General features: G+C 45.8%; 1 protein-coding gene across 1 annotated transcript in view; it reads right to left on the bottom strand.

Moving 5' to 3' along the window:
• Positions 1–19,690, bottom strand: part of LOC110070444 (uncharacterized) — a 35,500-nt gene extending 15,810 nt beyond the window's left edge. Inside the window, 2 exon segments of the mRNA XM_078382386.1 lie at positions 15,666–15,787; positions 19,579–19,690. The gene's annotated coding sequence lies outside the window, so the exon portion shown is untranslated.

Here is a 19,690-nt window from a genome sequence, read left to right as displayed (position 1 = left end):
AGCCGCCTAGAGTGGTCATCTGACCAGATAGGCGGGGTAAAAATACAACAAACAAACAAACAAATAAATCAGGTGATTTCATGAGGGAATGAAGGCCACTGTCATTTTTGATGGCTCAACATCAGATCCCTTTGACATCCGAAGCGGAGTGAAACAGGGCTGTGTCCTTGCACCGACCCTGTTTGGGAACTTTTTTTGCTGCGATAAAGGACATCTGCAAGCGGGATCTGAAGGCCTTAGGAATGGACCTCAAAATGGGAAACCCTGACATCTGAGCGTTCAGCCTGCAGGCAGGTGGTGCATCATGGCCTCTCCCTTGTCCAGAAGGCTGAAGCAAAGAGACAGTCCCGAAAGCAGCACAACCAGGGAGCTGGACAGGGGATAGAATGTATTTGTCTTCAGTGTGGAAGGGATTGTCACTCTTGAATTGGCCTTCTCAGCCACACAAGACACTGTTCCAAGACTTCCATACAGAGCATGTTACCATAGTCTCTCGAGACTGAAGGATGCCTACTACTACTACTATACGTATGATCTGAAGTCTGAATGTATCTTGCCGTAAGTTTCTTATCAAACTCTCTCTGTGTTTTTCCTAAACTTTCCATGTCTTTATTCTGCTTATTAAAGGGGAGGATTTGAAGCTGCCTGATAAGAGCCTCTGTTTAATTTGTTATCTTGGGCTCCAAGGTTTCTTTTCACTAACAGAGTGCTCTTGTAGCTTCAATATCCAAACGCTGACTCCAAGCTTCTGGAGAGGCAAATGCCACATCTGTGTTTGGAGTTGGCGCCCCGACAACATGTTCTTCTCGGTGTTTTAAGATTTTCTCTTGGACGAGGCTTTCCATCACCTTCCCTGGAACAGACATTAGGGTAACTGGCCTGTGGCTTCCCAGGTCCCTGCTCCTTCAACTTTTTAATAAATTAGACAACCACACTGTGTTGGGTGTTGGGGCAGGAGGGGGGCAAAAAATGACAAAGTTCAGGAAAATGCTAAAAAATTGTATGATGCCAGTCACTTTGGGTTCGCTGGTTCAGAATCAACCCAAACCAATGAACCAGCAATTTCCCACATATTTCCTGGTTATTGTGTTTCATTCATGCCCATATTTAACTAGTTCTGCTCTATTTGTCACTGGACAGGCCTCACCTTGAGTCTGGAAGATGAGGCTGGAAACCCCATCAGAGGCCAGTCTGTGTGGGCGGGTTTTGATCATGCAATTTTTTTCCTTAAGTGTCATGGTCATATGCAAACCTGACCTCCTACTGGGACACAAGGTCTACAGAAAATCCACCCACACAGACCAGTACTTACATGAAAACTCCAATCACCACCCATGATAAAAAAGAGGCATAATCAAAACACTGGTACACCATGGAAATCAGAACTGTGAAGCTCAATTTTTCAGCAATGAACTCAATCATGTGAATTGGGCCCTACAGGCAAATGGCTGTTCCAAGAATGAAATCACAACAGCCACCAAACTGAGAAAACAACACTGAAATGAAGAAAAATAACAGCCACCCACAAATAAAGTATTTCTGCCGTACATCAATGGAGTCATGGACCGTGTGTGGAAACTTTTGAAAAAACACAACCTACAAACAGTATTCACGACCACCACAAAAATACAAGAAATGTTAAGGTCAGGAAAGGACAAAAGGGACCCTCTCACCACTGCAGGAGCATACCGGATACCTTGCAGTTGTGGCCAGGTATATATTTGGACCACAAAATTCAGCATCCACTCCACAATCAAAGAACATGAAAGATACTGCAAACTGAAACAACCAGAAAAATCAGCAGGAGCTGAACATGTCCTGAAACAAGCTGAACATGAAATCCTATTTCAAAACACGGGAGAACTGGACAACACCACTAATCCTTATGTTAGACTATACAGGGAAGCCACTGAAATCCACAAAAAGCAGCAGTTTCAACAAAAAAGAAGAAAGTCTAAAACTCAACAAAGCTTGCCTCCCAGCACTGAAAAATGCAGCCTGCAAAAAGGTCAATGAACTCTACCCAGCCACAAGGACTGGTTAAACGTTTTAAAAGAAAAACCTCCAGAACACGGCCAAAGAGCCCGGAAAACCTGCAACAATGGATGATACTGTAATAACAATTGAAACGATTAAGAGGCAAGGAAAGGCTGTGAAAAACTGGAGTGCACCTGGTTGAGAGGAGCTACACGGAGTTTTGTTAAAGCATCAAACACGTCTCCATCAACATACAGCAGTGCTGTTTAACCATTTCAAAATTCGACAACTGAAGACTAGATGACAACATGCCACACATTTCTGGTAATAAAAAGGGCAACGAACCCAGTAATTATTAACCAGTTACATGCCTTCCAACAATGTTCAAGCTCCTCACAGGAGTGCTGGCAAGATCAATATCTAAACACTTACCTGAAAACTCCTTGTACCCAACTGAAAAGAAAGGGAACTTTAAAAAAGTCAAGAGGCACAAAAGATCAGCTGCTTATTGATAAGCAGCTGTCTAAGTGACTCAGTACAGTATGGAGTACCATGGACATAATCAGTAGATCTATTTCTCCTGTATGCAAATTGCCATGGATCCAAAGAAGATGGAAGACTAGCCTTATTGTAATCCAGCACCAATCTCTCAAAACATTTCATAATAAGAGATGTTAAAGCTACTGGTCTATAATCATTGAGAGATACCACAGTTGACTGCTTGGGGACTGGCACTATGATAGATGTCTTCAGACAACTGGGGACAGAACACTGCAACAAGGATAGATTGAAAATATCCATAAAAACTCCAGCTAATTCTGCAGCGCAGCCCCTAACAACCCCTCCCATGATTCCATCTGGTCCAGCTGCTTTTCTAATGTTAATATTCTGGAAAGCGCGCCTCACATCTGAAATCTGCGGTAGTAGTGGTTGTCTGTTGATGGTAGATTAGTAGGTGCTGGAATAATGGTTGTTCCCGTTTCCACCTCAAAACGGCTGAATAATTGATTTAACTGCTCAGCCAAAAATTCACTGCTGCTACACAGACTGTTTTTGTTACTCTGCCCCATGATTTGTCGCAGGCCGTGCCATACCCGGCGAGTGTCAGAGTTCTCAAGATGTGGCTCAGTCCTCCGGCTGTACATAGCTTTGGCATCCCTAATACCCTTTTTCAATTTAGCTCTGGCCTCTCTACAGTGGTGCCTTGCTTAGCGAGCGCTCTGTTTAGCGATGAAACCGCATAGCGACAAAGTTTTTGCAATTGCTTTTGCAATTGCTTTGCAATGTTCCCTATGGGGGAATTTCGCTTTGCAATGATCGGTTCCCCTGATCATGGCAAAGCAATGATTTTTTAACAGCTGATTGGTGGTTTCAAAATGGCCGCCAGGTAAACAAAATGGCCCTTTTTCAATTTAGTTCTGGCCTCTCTATACTGTAGCACATTAACAGAATGAAAAGCAGCATTTCTGGCTTTTAGTAAAAAGCACACTTCTCTATTTAGCCAAGGCTTGTTGTTAGAAAACTGGTGGTAGCAACAACATCGATGCAGCTTTTGATATAAAACAGTACTGTCGAGGTATATGTATCAGCATTGTCCTCCTCAAACAGTGCCCATTCAGTGCTCCGAAAGCAATCTTCAAGTTGCTCAGATGCACCCACTGACCACACTTGTATTTCTCTAGTTGGTCTGATTCTGTTAACAAGAGGTCTGTTTGATGGAATCAAAAAGAGAGAGAGATGATCTGACTGTCCCAAACTAGGCAAAGGCTTTGTCTTATATCCATGCATGATATTACTATATACCTGATCCAAGGTATTTTTCCCTGTAGTGGGGCAATCCACATACTGATGAATCTTAGGGAGGACAATCTTTAAATTGGCTTGATTGAAATCACCTGCTACCACCAGCACTCCATCTGGGTAGGCCTGCTGCTGCTTGCTGATAGCAGTTAACAAAAAACTCATAGCTGTGATTATGCTAGCATCAGGAGATATATATATTGCAGTTATTATAACAACATTAAACTCACGAGGCAGGTAAAAGGGGCGGCATTTCACTGCTAAATACTCCAAATCAGGAGAACAGTGAATGTCCATTATTTTAACATCTGTGCTCCAGTTATTGTTTGTGTAAACACAAACCCTCCACCTCTGCTCTTTCCTGTCTGCTCGATGTACTCTGTGTAAAGATCATAATGCCACAGTCCCGAATATTTTTCTGCAGGGAGATAGTGTGATAAATGAGATGAGAGCATAGAGGCTCTTGTCGGAATGCTGTCCTCCATTAGAACCTCCAGAGAGGTACAGACTACTCCGCCGCCAACGCCCCCCAAAAGAATACACCAGGGGACTGACACAAGCCTGTGGGGTCTAACTGTAGTTACCCAGATCAAAGGAGAATTGGTGGGAAGAGGAGAAAGGGGGAGGTCCATGGCGGAGGCGGGAATGGGGATTATAAATAGGGAGGATGAGAACATCCCAGGTGGCTGGGAACTTATTTGGATAGAAGACCCGTGGACTGGGAAATGGGAGCGGGTAAAGGTATCCAGAGAGGAGGCAGACTATCGCCGAAGAGAGGACTTCCCTAGTGCCCATCTTACTGGGGAGAGTCTGAGGCAAAGGAGTGGAGGAGACATCTGAGAGAAGAAAGGGAAGCGGTGGCGAGAGAAGCAGAGGAACGCCGAGCATGGCGAGCTGAGGAGGCGAGGAGAATGATGAGCCTCCGGGACCGTGGGGAGAGAGAGACCCAGTATGGCGAGGGGACGAAGACGATGAGACCTCCCCATTACTGAGAGACAAAGGGGTCGAGAATGAAGGGGCGGATGAGGACCCCTTTCTAACAGGACCTTGGGACTTTAAATCTTTGAATCCGTTTGAGTCAGAGTTATGGTTACCCCGGCACGCCCCACTGGCGCCACAGAAGTTAAGACCAGCATCGTTTAAAGAAGTTCTTCCTTTACAAAAAGAAATGAACACCAATCTGGGTTTTGAATTAAAATAGTCTCCTGGTTTATTTGAGCAAACGGGAGGGAGGAATACCGAACCTTCACAGATAGTAAGTTCCGACTCCTCAGTCTTGTTGGGTAGAGATCTAACATTTCAAACAAAGACTTGGCAATGCAGGCTTGTGAGAATTTTTGCCTAGCCCCACTCATATTCTGGCCCAGCAACCTCTTTTCTGCTTGCGTTTTCTCCGTGTTCTTTTCTTCCTGACAGGGAGAGCAGGGGGAGTAAGCCATCTAAAGAGCTCAGCTGGAATGTTGTACGTTGAGAGCCTCACTCCAAAGTTGCAGCCTTCTCTGCCCATAGCTAATCATTCTTGTCGTCAGTAAATTACTTGTGCCTGAGCATGCAGAGTCCCTAATAACAAGTACACAATTAAAATATTAATTAAACAATACCGATCTCTGGAGTGCCTAGCCATTGCAAATGCTTGTGTCGCCATCTTCCAAAAATTACTAAAAGGAGTGGAAATGAAAATATTTTGAAAACAACAGAATCCAAGGCTCAATATAAGAAGCAAGAATTTGAAAAGAAATTAAGCAGCTGGAAAAATAAACCACTACATGGACAACACCTGAGAAATAGCGATGGAAAGCATGATGCTTATTCAACATGGGCATGGCTAAAACTGGGGACCCTTAGGAAAGAAACCGAAGGCTTGATTTTTGCTGCACAAGAACAAGCACTCCAAAGCAACGTGATGGAAGCTAAGATCCAAGGGGTTAGTGCTAACAGCACATGTCGACTCTGCCAAGAAAAAGATGAAACTTTATCACACCTCATCTGTGAATGTCCAAAGATTGCACAAACAGATTACAGTACAAAGTTAGACATGAGAGAGTGGCAAAGTTAGTGGACTGGTCACTATGCAAAAAATATAACTTGCCATCGTCTAAAAACCCGTGGGAACATAAGGTAGAGAAGGTGTCAGAAAAAAGGAAATCAAGATCTTGTGGGATTTCTGTATCCAAACAGACAGACACCTTGAACATAACACACCAGACATGGTAGTAATAGAATGAAGAAATGTCCCGATCATTGAAATTGCCATTCCAGGTGAGGCCAGAGTTCAAAATAAAGTATTGGAAAAACTAACAAAGTACAGAGACCTGGCCATCGAAACATCTTTCCTCTGGGTGCCACCAGTTCAGCCATATTAAAAATTATCAGGGACAAGAGAAAGACTTGGAGAACAGGGTAGTCCCAGGATTAGAAGGAGAATTGTTCTTGGGGAGAGACTGGCCGGGAAGAGAAGACGTGGCTAAAACTGCAGCAGAAGGACGAACTGGGGAGGTGGAGGAAACGACACCAGAAGAAGGGGTGTTGCACATTTCATGAGAACAATTACGAAACTGGCAGCGAGAGGATTCAGAACTGGAGGATATCAGAGGCAAAGTGGGACCCAAAGGGACTACGTAAATAGAGCAAAAGATTGAATTGAGGGATGAGATCCGATACAGGGTAGTAAAGTCAGAATGTGTGTGTGCAGAAGAAGGACAAATGGTTTTACCCCATAGGTTACAGAGGGTGGTGCTTCAATTGGCTCATCATCTACCCCGAGCAGGACCCACCTGTACAGAAAACCCTGGCCAGAGGAAAACGGCGGTTCTTTTGGCCAAACAAGGAGGAAGGAGGTGGAGGAAGGCTGCCAATCACGTCCCCAAGGCCGGTTCGCTCCAGTGAAGGCCACCCCCAGCAGGGCCATGAACACCGAGGCCCCTCCTGGACAGGCTTTTCTACAGAATAGGGAGATTTTTGAGAACAGGTTTCCCTCAAGAGGTCTTCCCTGACCAAGGATCTCACTTTATGCATCTTTGAACCGATGTGGAAATTGTAAGGGGTGAAGCAACCAAAGGATTCCATTTATCATCCCCAAGCAAATGGGCAAGTGGAATGGTTTAATCGGATACTGAAGGGAACATTGAAAAAGTTAACTCAGGACAAACCCAGATATTTGCATACACTGAGAGTCCCCCCGCCCCCCGAGCCTTCCACCAAACTAGCAAATTGGAGGAAAGGTTTTGATTGTGGGGTATTTCTTCAAAGTCGCAACTTGGTGGGAGGCCCTTTTCCAGACCGGGGATGGGGCACCAGAGGCCCTCCCAGTAAACTCCACCTCTGGAACCTGGGATTTGTAGGGTCTGGGGAACTAAAAGATGGCCAGAACGCAGGACTCAGGAAAACCCCTTGGATGCTCCATTTCCTCTTGAATGCCTGGAGACAACCCCACCTGGGGTTGCCTCCAGGCTGGTCGGGAAAAAGGATCTCTCCCACCTTTCCCTCTCCGAAAGAACCCTGCACGCAGGAACGGCTTCTTCAGTTCACCCTCCTGGATCCCAAAAGAAGGAAGGAAACATTCGGGAGAGGCCCCACGCCAAGCAGCGTCTAACCCACAGCAGTTAACGCAGGGTGGAGCCCAGCAGGATTGGGCTAAAACAATAAGAACACTCTGCACATGTTCAGAGAGGCAGTGTTAGATAACTGTGACGTTTACTCACGTGGCCCCTGCTTGTTTCACCCAACACAGAGCTCACACGTCCTTGATCTCGCTGCCACCCGCTGACCTCTGTCAACACCCTTTAATTAGAAAGATTGAGGTCCAAGCTGAGTATAAAGTTGAACAACAGAGGTTTATGGATTACAGTTGGCTTAAACGGGTTCTTCACAGACTTTAATGAATTCATTAGATTATTAATAATTTGTTTCACTCTTAACTCTTTTAGCTCTCTATAAGTTCCGCACTCTTAACCCCTAACTTTGCCACACTCTCTAAGGACCACAGACTGACCTCCCCTTTTGACTCACTCACTCTGCTCCCGATCTGACTCCTCCTCCTCCCGCCAATCCTCAGGTAGCTGCAGATGCCACCTCTCCAGCCCTCTCATAAAGGTAAAGGTTCCCCTTGACATTTTTAGTCCAGTCGTGTCCAACTCCAGGGGGTGGTGCTCATCCCATTTTTCAAGCCATAGAGCCAGCTTGTCCGAAGACAGTTTCCATTGTCACGTGGCCAGGTTTACCTTCCTACCAAGGTGGTACAGTGGGATCTCGACTTACGAACGGCTTGACATACGAACGTTTCAACTTACGAACCGCTCTCATAGGAATATATAGACTCGACTTGCGAACTTAAATTCGAATTACAAACTCTTTTTTCCCTTTTTTTAAAGCTAAGTCATCTTAGGTTAAAAGGAAAAAAAAGAAAAAAATATCCCCCTCTAGTGGCAGAAGGTGGAATAGCAGCTACCCATTAGTTTCTATGGATGAAAAGAGCAGATACGGATTAAATGGTTTTCAATGCATTCCTATGGGAAATGAAGATTCGATTAATGAACTTTTCGACCTGAGAACTGCCTTCCAATATGGATTAAGTACGTAAGTCAAGACCCCACTGTACCTATTTATCTACTTGCATTTACATGCTTTCGAACTGCTAGGTTGGCAAGGAGCTGGGACAAAGTGACAGCAGCTCACTCCGTCACGTGGATTCGATCTTATGACTGCTGGTCTTCTGACCCTGCAGCACAGAGGCTTCGGCGGTTCATGCAAATCAGCTGACGAATATGAATGTGATGAGTGACATGGATGATAGCCAATTCTCCCTCCCCATAAGAAAAACCCATCCCTGACTTCCTGATGGCCCGTCTCCCAATTTAACCCCCATGCAAGGAGGAAGAGGAGGGCAGGGACAAAAACAAAGAGGCGCCTCCCCCCCACAAGATCTTTGTGCAGAGCAGACTGAGCTGATTCTAAGATCTCTGGGGTTAGCGGGGGGAGGCTGTTTTTTTAAAAAATGTATCTCTCTGCAACCCCTTTTTACCCCTTAATCCACCACCTTGCAAAAAAACCCCACCCTTCAATAATGCATCTCGTCTTCCCCCTTTAATAGCTCTGCATTTTGCTTTTTTTCCGGAAAGGAAGGAGGGGCGGGGGGAGGCCCCACAAGAAAGCAGGGGAGAGTAAGGAGGAGCAGAAGGGGCAGAACCTTGAAGGGGGGCAGAAAAAGGACACACGTGTGTCTTTATCTCTTCCACCACCACCCCCGTTCTGCCAAATCCTTCCACACTCTCCTCCTGGGGGGGGGAAATATATATATAACCCGACGGGTGTCCTTTGCTTTCTGTTGGCTGGATCTGGAGGGGCCAAAGGAGGAGGTCTAGGCAAGGGCTGCCCCTCTGGGCAGCCTTCTTGGAGGAGGAGGAGACCCTTCCCTCCCTCGGAGGACAGAAGGGCCAGGAAGCTTTTCTGGCCTGAATCTGAGCCACGTCCCCCCTCCCGAGAGAGGAAGAGGAGGAGGAGGAGGCCGCGAATAGCCGTGAACTCCTCTTATTAAATCTGACCTATGGGTTAAAACAATTGTGTTTTCCTGCAATCAAGACCTGCTAGTCCGAGGAGGGGGAGAAGGAAGGGGGGAGGAGACGAGAAAGCCTCCCCGCTGAAGGAAGGAAGGGAGGCGCCCCCCAAGACTCTCTCTGCACGTTTAAGCCTTGCAGAAGGGCTGGCTGTGTTACTCTGTGCAAGTGACACACGCGTGCGTGCATGCGCACAAACACTCTTTTCCCAGTGTAAGAATCGGGCAGCCCCTCTTGCCAAGGGCTCTCCTGTCACCATTGCTCTGGTTGGGAAGAGCGGGGGGGATCAACGGTCAGGGTTCAGGTCAGGGCCTGTTTCGCGTGCTGGGAACTTCCCTCCCTTGCAGGGGCAGCAGCAGCAGCCTTGGCTGTCATAGAAATGAAATATCATCATCATCATCATCCACATCCCTCCCTCCTGGCCGATCCTCTATCTTCTCCCTACTCCAAGCCCCATTTCTCTGTGGACCCCTCCTATCCCCCCCCACCTCCCAACCAAGCGCCACTAAGCTACCCCCGTCTCCAAGGAGATTTAGGGGAGCCGGAGATAGAGAGATTCCAGAAATTCAGTCAGTCCTTATGTGGCTAAGATAAGCCCAAATTCCAGCCAGGCCCTGCACTGAATCTCTTTCCTCAAGTCCATCCCCTTTGTTAAGAAAAAGCAAGAAACACAGACAATCCATGAGTTAACATTCAAGTAAAATCTGGGCTCTATGTGGTAGCAAAATATTCGTGGCCAATTAGTTAGGCTAGTTTGTACAAGAGACCAATGCATGCCATCTTAAACATTATTGCTTTTATTAAGAAATATAGTTCTAAACAGAATTCAGATTATAGCAAAGTAATTCAGTAAGTAACATTTCCATCTCAAGTCAGATAGACCACCCCACAAACTCCAGCTAAGAAAAATAACACAAGAAAAACATACTAAGCTAGAATAATGCATAGGCGTTGTCTTTCTTACGTATCCAGTGTCTCCATAGTCCATCAGGAAAGGTTAGATCCAGTTGTATCCAAAAGTCCATGTTGGCCAATAGGCTCCATTCAAAAGTTATAATCCATTTTGGGAAAACTGCATGTCTCTCTCTTCTCCTCCTGTCTTTCTCAGTCAAACTCCATTTTACAACTCTTCCCCCTCCTTCTTCCTCCTCAGGGTGACCAATTAGGAACAAGCAACAAGTATCTTGTCCCGCCTAACTTTCCCATGGGAGTTTTGCAGGTGCAAGGGTTTGTTATGACTACAAATTCCTCAGCTCTCCAGCAACTCTTAGCAACTAGATAAGACGGAGAACTATGCAGTTGAAAACAGCATGTAAAATTTCCTTACTACAGACACAGACCTAAAATCAATATGGACGCTATAAAGACAATCTTATGACTACAAAACCCATTCTAACAAACACAGAAATAGCTTTAAAAACACATATTACAGGGGGTTCTTCTCTCTCTCTCTCTCTCATTGTGTCCGGGCAGAATCAATAAATTTTAGTCTCCATCCTGGAGGGAAGGGAGGGGGAGAGAACGTAGAGCTATGAAAGTGGTAGAGGAGTGGAAAAGGAGGGGCTGCTCCCAGCGTTGTCACAGCATTGTCATGCAATGCCATGCCTACTGCTATATTATATGGCAGATCTAATGCAGTTCCCTATTCTGAAAGGCACCAGCCATATGAACCGGGGGTGCTGGAAACCCTTGTTTTTTGCACTGCCCACTTCACTCAATCAGCCGACCAAGGTTAATAGCCCCAATTTTATTAAAGCTGGAAAGGAGGTCAGATCTGGATACAATTCACTCTATGCTGACGGCCGAAATGACTGACACAGTAGAAAGAGTCGCAGACTTCCTTGATTCTATTGTTAGAAGACGAACCGTTGTCCTTCTAAGGATGTCTAACACTTTCCTCCCCTCTTGATGCCTACATATGTAGTCACCGAATGAACCACCATGACTATGTCCAATTTTTACTTGTGCCAATAAAGGTTTTAGCTATCTACAGTGGTGTCTAACTTAGCGATGTTAATTCGTTCCAAAAAATCGCTGCTAAACGAAAACATCGCTAAGCGAAATAAAAAAGCCCATAGAAACGCATTAAAACATGATTAATGCGTTCCTATGAGCTTAAAACTCACCTTTAAGCGAAGATCCTCCATAGCGCTGCCATATCTGGTGCCTCTAAAGCGAGGAATCCATCCCAAAAAACAGCAGGTGGCCATTTTGTTTACCCAGTGGCCATTTTGAAACCGCTGATCAGCTGTGTGAAAATGGGGGCTTTGCGATGATCGCTTCCCTGCGATCATCGCAAAGCGAAAATACCCCATAGGGACCATCGCAAAGCGATCGCTTTTGTGATTGCAAAAAATACGCCACAAAGCGATTTCATCGCTAAAGCGAGCGATCGCTATGTGAGGCACCACTGTATCTTATTATTTATTAATTATTATTTATTCCTTAAATTTATATCCCACCCATCTAGACCCAAGTTTACTCTATCTATCTATCATACCTTCTTTGAGGCCGGATGGAGACAGGACTCTTAGCTCTGTCCACTATGTAAACAAAAACTATTGTTCTCCTAGAAAAAATTCGTTAACAAAATATATAAGGACAGTATACTCTTGCCTAGTGGATTTAGAAACAGGCCTCTGTGGGATGACAGATCAAATAGCTCTTGGCCGAGGTACTAGGCAAGGTTGTCCTCTCTCTCCAGTTCTGTTTTGCCTGGTTATTGAAATGTTGGCAAATGTAATTAGGAACGATGATTTAATTGAAGGTATAGGAGAAAAGAAGACAAAGATTAATTTATTTGCGGATGATTCCTTATTGACAGTGAAAACCCCATTAGAATGTATAGATAAAATTAAAACACACTTAGAAAAATTTGGAAAAATAACCGGATTAAACATAAACTGGCAAAAATCTGACTTAATGTTGTTTAATTATAGTAGAATAGAACAAGAAAAGTTTACGGAAAAACATGATTTTAAAATATGTAAAACAATTAAATACTTAGGAATAGATTTAGCGAAAAATATTCAAAAGATAAAGGATTATAATTATAACAAACTAAAGGAAGTAATTAATAAGAAACTACAAGAATATGATAAGTTCAAATTATCTTGGTTTGGAAAGATTGCATTGGTAAAAATGAAAATTTTACCAAAAATTAATTTTCTATTCAGAATGTTACCAATGCAGTTAACAGAGGATGAGTTGAAATATTGGCAAGGAATAGTTAACAAATATTGTAATGAAGGGAAGAAATCTAGAATAAATAAAAAGTATTGGTATAAAACAACAAAAAAAGGTGGTATAGGTTTGCCAAATATAAGAAACTATTTTTTAGCTAACCAACTGAGGTTTATTGGTGAAATTATATATAATCCGGAAAGGTTAATTTGGTGGGAAATGGAATCATCAGAATTACAAGGAAATATAGAAAAATATTTATTTGCTAAAGGTAAGAAAGACAAAATAAGTCAAGTTAATAATCCTTTTTTAAAGACACTGTTAAATATATGGTATAAGTATAAAAAGAATTTATGTTCATCATACTCTCCATTTAGATTAGTGACAGAAATAGAAGATTTTCCTACCAATATGAAGGTGTATATGGATTTATTTAAAGAAGAAAAAGTGATTAGACTGAAAGATTGGCTGTATAAAATGAGATCGATAGATCAAATGAAACAAGTATTTCAAAACAAGACTATTTCATGGTTGAACTATGTACAACTGGAAAGATGGATTAAGGAATGGGCAAATAAATATAATAAAGGTAGAGAACACACAAAATTTGAGCAATTTTTACTCTCATATGAGGACATTCAGATGACTGACTCAGTAAAAGGTACAGTGAGTAAAATTTATTCACTTCTTAATTTAGAGGAAGAAGAAAGTGAGAAAGAAGGATTGAAATTGGTGTGGGAACAAGATATTGGGAAAAGAATAAATGAAGAAGAATGGAGGAGGATATGGAAAATGAGGATTTTAAGATTGATGTCAGTAAGAATAAAGGAAAATTTTTTAAACTTAGTTTAAGATGGTATTTAACACCGGTAAAATTAAATAAAATCAACACCAGTCATCCGAATGTCTGTTGGAAATGTGAGAAAGAAGTTGGTACATACTTTCATATGTGGTGGGAATGTGAAAAGGTACAAAGTTTTTGGAGACAAATTTTTAAAGAATTAAGTTGTATCTGTGGAAAAGATATAGAATGTAAGGCTGAGATTGCTTTGTTATCAATATATGAGAATGTGGAATATGACAAAATGATTAAAGAATTGATAACTAATCTAATAACAGCAGCTAGATTGATTATTGCTAGACAGTGGAAATTAAAGAATGAATTACAAATTGAAGAATGGTATAAAGAAATATGGAATATAGCATTAAATGATAAACTAACTTGTAATTTAAAGATGAAGAAAGGAGAGTTGAAAAAGAATAATTTTTATGTAATATGGGGCAAATTTTTGGAATATGTGTTAATAAGGGGAAAAGGGAGAGCTCCAAATCAAGAATCTATGCAGTTCTGGAGAGGAGGACAATAGAAGAAGAAGAATGAGAAGAAGAAGAAAAAGAAGAATATGGCAAGAGGTCCCATATATGGTGGTGGGGAACACTGTTATTGTGTTGTAAGTGTATATGTTTTATGTATATGATTTTTTTGTTATAGTTATAAATAAATAAAAAAATATATTAAAAAAAAAAGAAACAGGCCTCTGTGAAGGTGTAAAAAGTAGAAGTGTGCCGTCCACAGAAATCAGAATGAAAGACAATGACAACGAAAAGAAACAACGAGCTAGCAATGAAAACAGGAAAGAAGAGGGAAAGGAGGAGACAGGAGAGGAGGGGGAAGGGAAGTTAGAGGTGTGCTTAGCTGAAGGGGAGTGGGAGGAGTCAGAAGTGACAGTTGGGGAGGAATATAGAGATGAGGAGGGGGTCGTATGGTTCAGTTCAGTAGTGAAGGCTTATGAGGAGAGAAAAAGAGAGGAAAGAAGGAGAGCATTCGAGAAAGTCAGATTTCAAGGATTAGTGAGAGACTTTCCGAATCTAAAAGTGGGCGGTTTATTGCCCAACCCTCCTGATCCTCGAGGAGTACCTCAGAAAATAACGGTGAGAGAGTGGGATGTGATCCTGGCCCCTAGGGAAAGTGAATTACAAAGGGCAAGGGAGAACACAACATCATCATTCCCAGAAGGCCCTGATGAAAAAGGCTGGGTCCGCCACAGATGTTGTGGGACGATTTGTGCAGTGAGGAGTCTCCCAAGCCCTCAACTGGCGCCCAAGGAACCGTATGGGGAGCCACATCACTAAACCAATGGGACATTAACCAAAGTTTAAATCTTGTTAAAGAACGCACGTTGTCGTTGTTGGAACCTTTGTTATCATTTGAAGATGTGCTGGTGGAAGTTGGAGAAAGTAAAAGTTCTGATGTTAAGTTTTTGAAAACGCGTCCGTTGTCATTTAGTGCCAAAATGGAGGGGTCGCCTGAGGGAAATAACAAGCCTTTCCACAGCCTCCCTGTAAGGACAGACCGGGTGTGGTGAGGGAACATAAATGGGGCGTTGAGATCTGGAAGCGGGACCGGTCCAACAGGGTTCAAAAGGCTCCATTGAAGGGAGTCTCGACCAGGTGGAAATAAAAGAAAATGCCCGGGAAATAAAGTGCTGGAGAGAGTTAATGGAGCCTCCATGACACGGGGCTGGAGTCGATGATCCAGAGGGTCCCTTCCCGCTCAGCAGTTCTAAGAGGACGGGTAGACGCCAGAAGTGGCATCTCGCACCAGTGAAGGTATGATTTCTAACGCACGTCTCTAGTGGAAAAAGAGGTTAGTTTCAGGATTTCTGAGGGCTCTGGAAGAAACCTGAGGCATTTTGGGAGATTTAATGAAACCGGAATGATTCCTAGGCAATCCGTAATCAAATCTCCAGAGTTAGCCTTACAAATCACTTTACGGAAGGGCTCAGGGAAATCTACTTTATACACCTTTTACAAGCTATGTGTTAGACGGCCAGAATATCACACTAGAGGAAAAATTACCAAAAAAACCTTCAGGCAGCCAAAGGAACAAAAGCTCCATTAATGTATTTATTGAGGAGGGAGAACCTTTCATAGATATTGAGGAGTAGCAAAGCTAGTATCAGCCTCTGAGGCTCTTACATTTGGGGGCATCGAGAGCCAGGTTGAAATGTGAACATTTTAAGAGCATGTTTTGAACCTCTTATATCCCACGTCTGCAATGGGACAGAGAGTGGGGTGGGAGGAGGGAGTAAGTAATGGGAATGGCTATTGCATTGTGTATGTACTAGACATTTTTTTAAAAAATTAAGTTACCTGGAGAGATGTCGTTCCCAGAAATCTCCAGCAGGAGGTCCTCGCGCAGAGATCTCAAGCCTCAATCCAGAAGATCCCACGCTCTTGTTGGGGTCAATACGGGGTCACCTCCTCAAAGGCCACTGGAAGCGGGAAGGAGAAAAGAGTCTTACTAGGTGGAAAAGGTCCCACAACGTCCCACCTCTGTTTGTTTGTTTAAAAGGTTTGAAAATAACAGGCATCCTCTGAAGTTCAGCTTCAGTAACGTGAATCACCTGTCCAATTTTCTGACAAAGAGGACAGCTGGGACAATTACGTCTGACTGATTTTGAAACACTGGGCCAGTAGAAACAAGTAGTAATTTTATTCAAGATCCTTTGGAGGCGAAGGTGGCCAGAAAAAGCAGCAGCGTGGGCTAAAGCGAAAAACCTTTTCTCGGTAAGGCTTTGGCACTGTGTCCAGGGAGGCAGGAGCTCCTCGTAAGAAAGTCCCTGACCAACCTTGACATACCCACCCACAAACACCCACACCGATGGGGTGGGGCATTGCCGCCTCCGCCTCCTGGATGCCCCCTCCCACCTGAAAGGGAATCCAAAGGGCTTCCCAGCCAAGCATTGGCAAAGGAAGGCCTGGGGGGTCACCCGGAGAGTCGCCGCCTCTCCTTCCCTTTGGAAACCCTCCCAATGGAAGGAAGGAAAGCAAAAAAGGAAAAGGGAGGTCTCTATGAACAGGAGAAACAAAAATTCCCTGCACGCTCACACACACGCATGCATGGAGGAGAACCTTGTGAAGCTTCCTGCCTCCAAGGGTGGTATTTTGACCCTCCCTCTCTCTCCCTCCCCATAAATCATCCCTGTAAAACTGCATATGAAAAAAGACGTGCTCTATTTAAATGTCTTTATCATTACAGGGGCATGGTCGATTTTCATTCGGTAACATCCCTCTAAAACTGCAGATGGAAGGCAGTTAAATCTAGCTCCTGAAAAGGCCTGCCGGTATTTTGGGATGGTTAGGTTTTCCAGGTAGTTAGCTCTTTGGTGGAATTTGACATTTAGACCAAAGTTCACGGGTGAAATGTTTTTCCGGACATTGTAAACACCTTTTCTCGGTAAGGCTTTGGGACGACAAGCTGATGCTTTTGTTCCAAATCCAAAAGGGATTCCTGGGCAAATGCCCCGTACAAAAGTCCCTTTGCAGCCCGAGACGACCTGAGAGGTTTCACTGGGGAGGAAGGCAAACCAGGTCCCTTTGAGATGGCAGAAAGGGGTCACTTTTCTGCGCCCAACAGAAACATCTGGGGAAAATGACCTGACTCAGAGGCAGAAACCTCTGCCTGAGCAGACAGCACTCCCTCCCCCACTTTTGGAGTTTACAACCTCAGGGTTAATTAATTGTTCATCAGGCTCCAGCAGCCCATCAGTCCCTTCAGCATGTTTTGAAGGCAACGAACTCCACTTCCCCAGCTCAGCAATTTCTCTGTTTTTAAGCATTCTGTGCAGCCATGGGGCCTTGATTTCTTTGTCGTGCCTAATCAACCGGGCTAAGCAAACATACCTGTTTCTTCCTTCAGAATTTAGGAATTCTCATTGGTAGCCCCCTTTTTCTCCTGGTCAGAGGGCCTCAGGCCGCCCAGAATGTTAAAAACAGTCCTATGGGTTTTAAAAGGCAAACGGGCAGAGTGTGTGGAAACGCTGGTTTAAAAAAGGAGAAATAGCACCTCCCACACAAAAGGGCCACAGAGTAGACGGGCGTTGGAGAAATCAGCTTTCCGGAGGTTGGCCTCCCTTTCCTTCATCCGGCCTAAAGGCTGACAGAAACAGGCAGCGACTCGGGTTCAGAAATGAATGACCACGGCTTCCTTTTAGCTACAGAAATCGTCCCGTCAGAATGCAAAATGAACAACTCTGGTGACCTGGAAGGGTATCTCTTCACCAGAATAGCCTCATTCTGTCATTTCTCCCCCCCCCCAAACGTGCTAGCCGGTTGCAGAAAGAGTCACCCCCCCGAAACGCATCAACTCTCACAGGCGTCGAAGCCTGGCAGACCCCGAGGGAGGTGGAAAGAACTCCCCCCCCCAACACGAAAAGGCTTGTTTCAAAGAGCCTTTCCTGCCACGTCTCGCCCGCCCGGTTCCTCATCTGTCCAGTCATGATCTCAACTCCTTCCCCCCCCCCAGGCTGGACACTGCCTGCCCCCCCCACCGGATGCTGAGCCTCTCCACCCACCGCCTGGGATCGGGGCCCCAGAGGCCCTTCCTTCCTTCCTTCACCTTGGCTTCTTTGTTCCTTTGTTGGAGGGGACCCAGAAGAAGTGAAAGGCCAGCCTTGACCGAAGGGAGGGAGGGTGTGTGGGTGTGTTTGGGGGGGGGGAGATTTGCCATCTGGGTTCCCTTTCCCTTTTTTTGGGAAATGACTCCCTCTCTGTCTCTGCCCCCCCTCCACATATGCAACGTCCGTGTCTCCCTCCCTCCCTCCCTCTCTCCTCCCCTCAGGAGATCAGCCCCCTAACCTGCAAACCTCATTTCTGGTACCCCACCATCACCCCCTTGCTCCCCGCCTTTTGCAGCCCCCCTTTGTCCTCCTCCTCCTTCCAACCTCATCAGGCTCGCTTCCCCCCCCAAAGACTTGCAGGCTTAAAAATAACTTTTCAATCGGAGGGGGGGAATGTTCAGGTCGGGTTTCCCCCCCTTCCCTTGGGGGTCCCTTGAGGTTTCGGCTGGAGTTGGGGGTGGGGAGAGAGCCAGGCCCCTTTCTCACCTTCCCCTTTGAAACCCACCGGGAGAAGGTGTGATTTTTTGGTGGGGGGGGGGTATTGACATGCAGGAAAACCCGGGACTGACCCCCACCCCCATAGCTGCCTTGCTCAGAGGGGGATCTGGACTCCTCTTCCCCCCCAAAGCAGCCCCCCTCCCTCCCCTGAAGACAGACACCCCCCTCCCCCCACGCAGAAGAAGCAAAAGGCCTCGTGGGGGGGGTTGGTCACTATTTCCCCTCAGGAGGGGAACTGAGGCGAGCGGGGGGGGGGGAGAGGCTTTCCCTCCCCTTTGAAGGCTCCCCGTTTGAAGCCTCCTCTGAAAAGGCGCTTTCTTTGCCAAGGGAGGGATTTTTCTGCCCTCACCTTTAACGTTTGATTTTTCTATATATAATAATATATGGGCGGAAAGGAGGGGCGTCGAACTAACTCCGCCCCAAATATATACAGTATAGAGAGAGCGGGGGGGGGGGATATTCTGCCCAGAGAGAGAAGCCCATAAGCATGTGGTGGAGGTGGGGGGGGGAGACGGGGGGGGGGAAAGACGGGGGGGGGGAAGAGCGCGCCTTTTTGGCCTTCCTGGCAGAGCCGGAGGGATGCCCTTTCGGTAAAACGGAGCGGAGCCATTAATTCACACTGAGGTTGTAAACTCGGAAAGAGAGACGGGTGGAGGGTGGGGGGGCCGTTCTCGTTACTCCTCAAACCTTCTCTCACACACAGGCCACCCCCCCCCCACCATTTTGCCCAGAGAGAGCTTCTTTCTTTCTGAGTGGAAGCGCTGGTTTTTAAAAAAGGGGGGGTTGAGGGGGGTGAGACCCGGGCCCCAGAGGTCCCCCTCCTCCCCTCTGAATCCCCCCTCCGCCTCCCTCTCGAGGAGACCCAGAGGGGGGGAAAGCATTGCCTTGGCTTCCACTGGATAAACAGGGCTCTCTCAGCCTGGAGGCGCTCAGCCAGGGAGAGTCCCTGCCCCCCGGGAGGGGGGGGCACCCACAACCTGGGGGTGGGGGTGGGGTCCCCTCCGCCTCCTCCTCCTCCCTCTGACAGGCTCTACCTCGAAGGGACGTTTTAAGCCTCCCGCTCCTCCTAGAAAAACCCCTTGCCCGCGATCCTGAAACCTGTTGGGGAAAGCTCAGCCCCCCCCCACCCCCATCCTCTCGTGGACCGGGGGGGGGGGGCTGCTTACCATAAAGGCCACTAAAACTCCCCCAACCGCCTTCCTGAGGGGAGACGTTCTGGCCGCCTTCTCTACTGCGCACGCGCCACGGCGCCCCTCCCACTGGCTAACCCACGCCCCC

This window comes from Pogona vitticeps, chromosome W, assembly GCF_051106095.1.
Source record: "Pogona vitticeps strain Pit_001003342236 chromosome W, PviZW2.1, whole genome shotgun sequence".
Lineage (NCBI taxonomy): Eukaryota > Metazoa > Chordata > Lepidosauria > Squamata > Agamidae > Pogona > Pogona vitticeps.
Note: the sequence above shows the minus strand (reverse complement) of the source record. Positions and strands in the feature narration are given on the sequence as shown.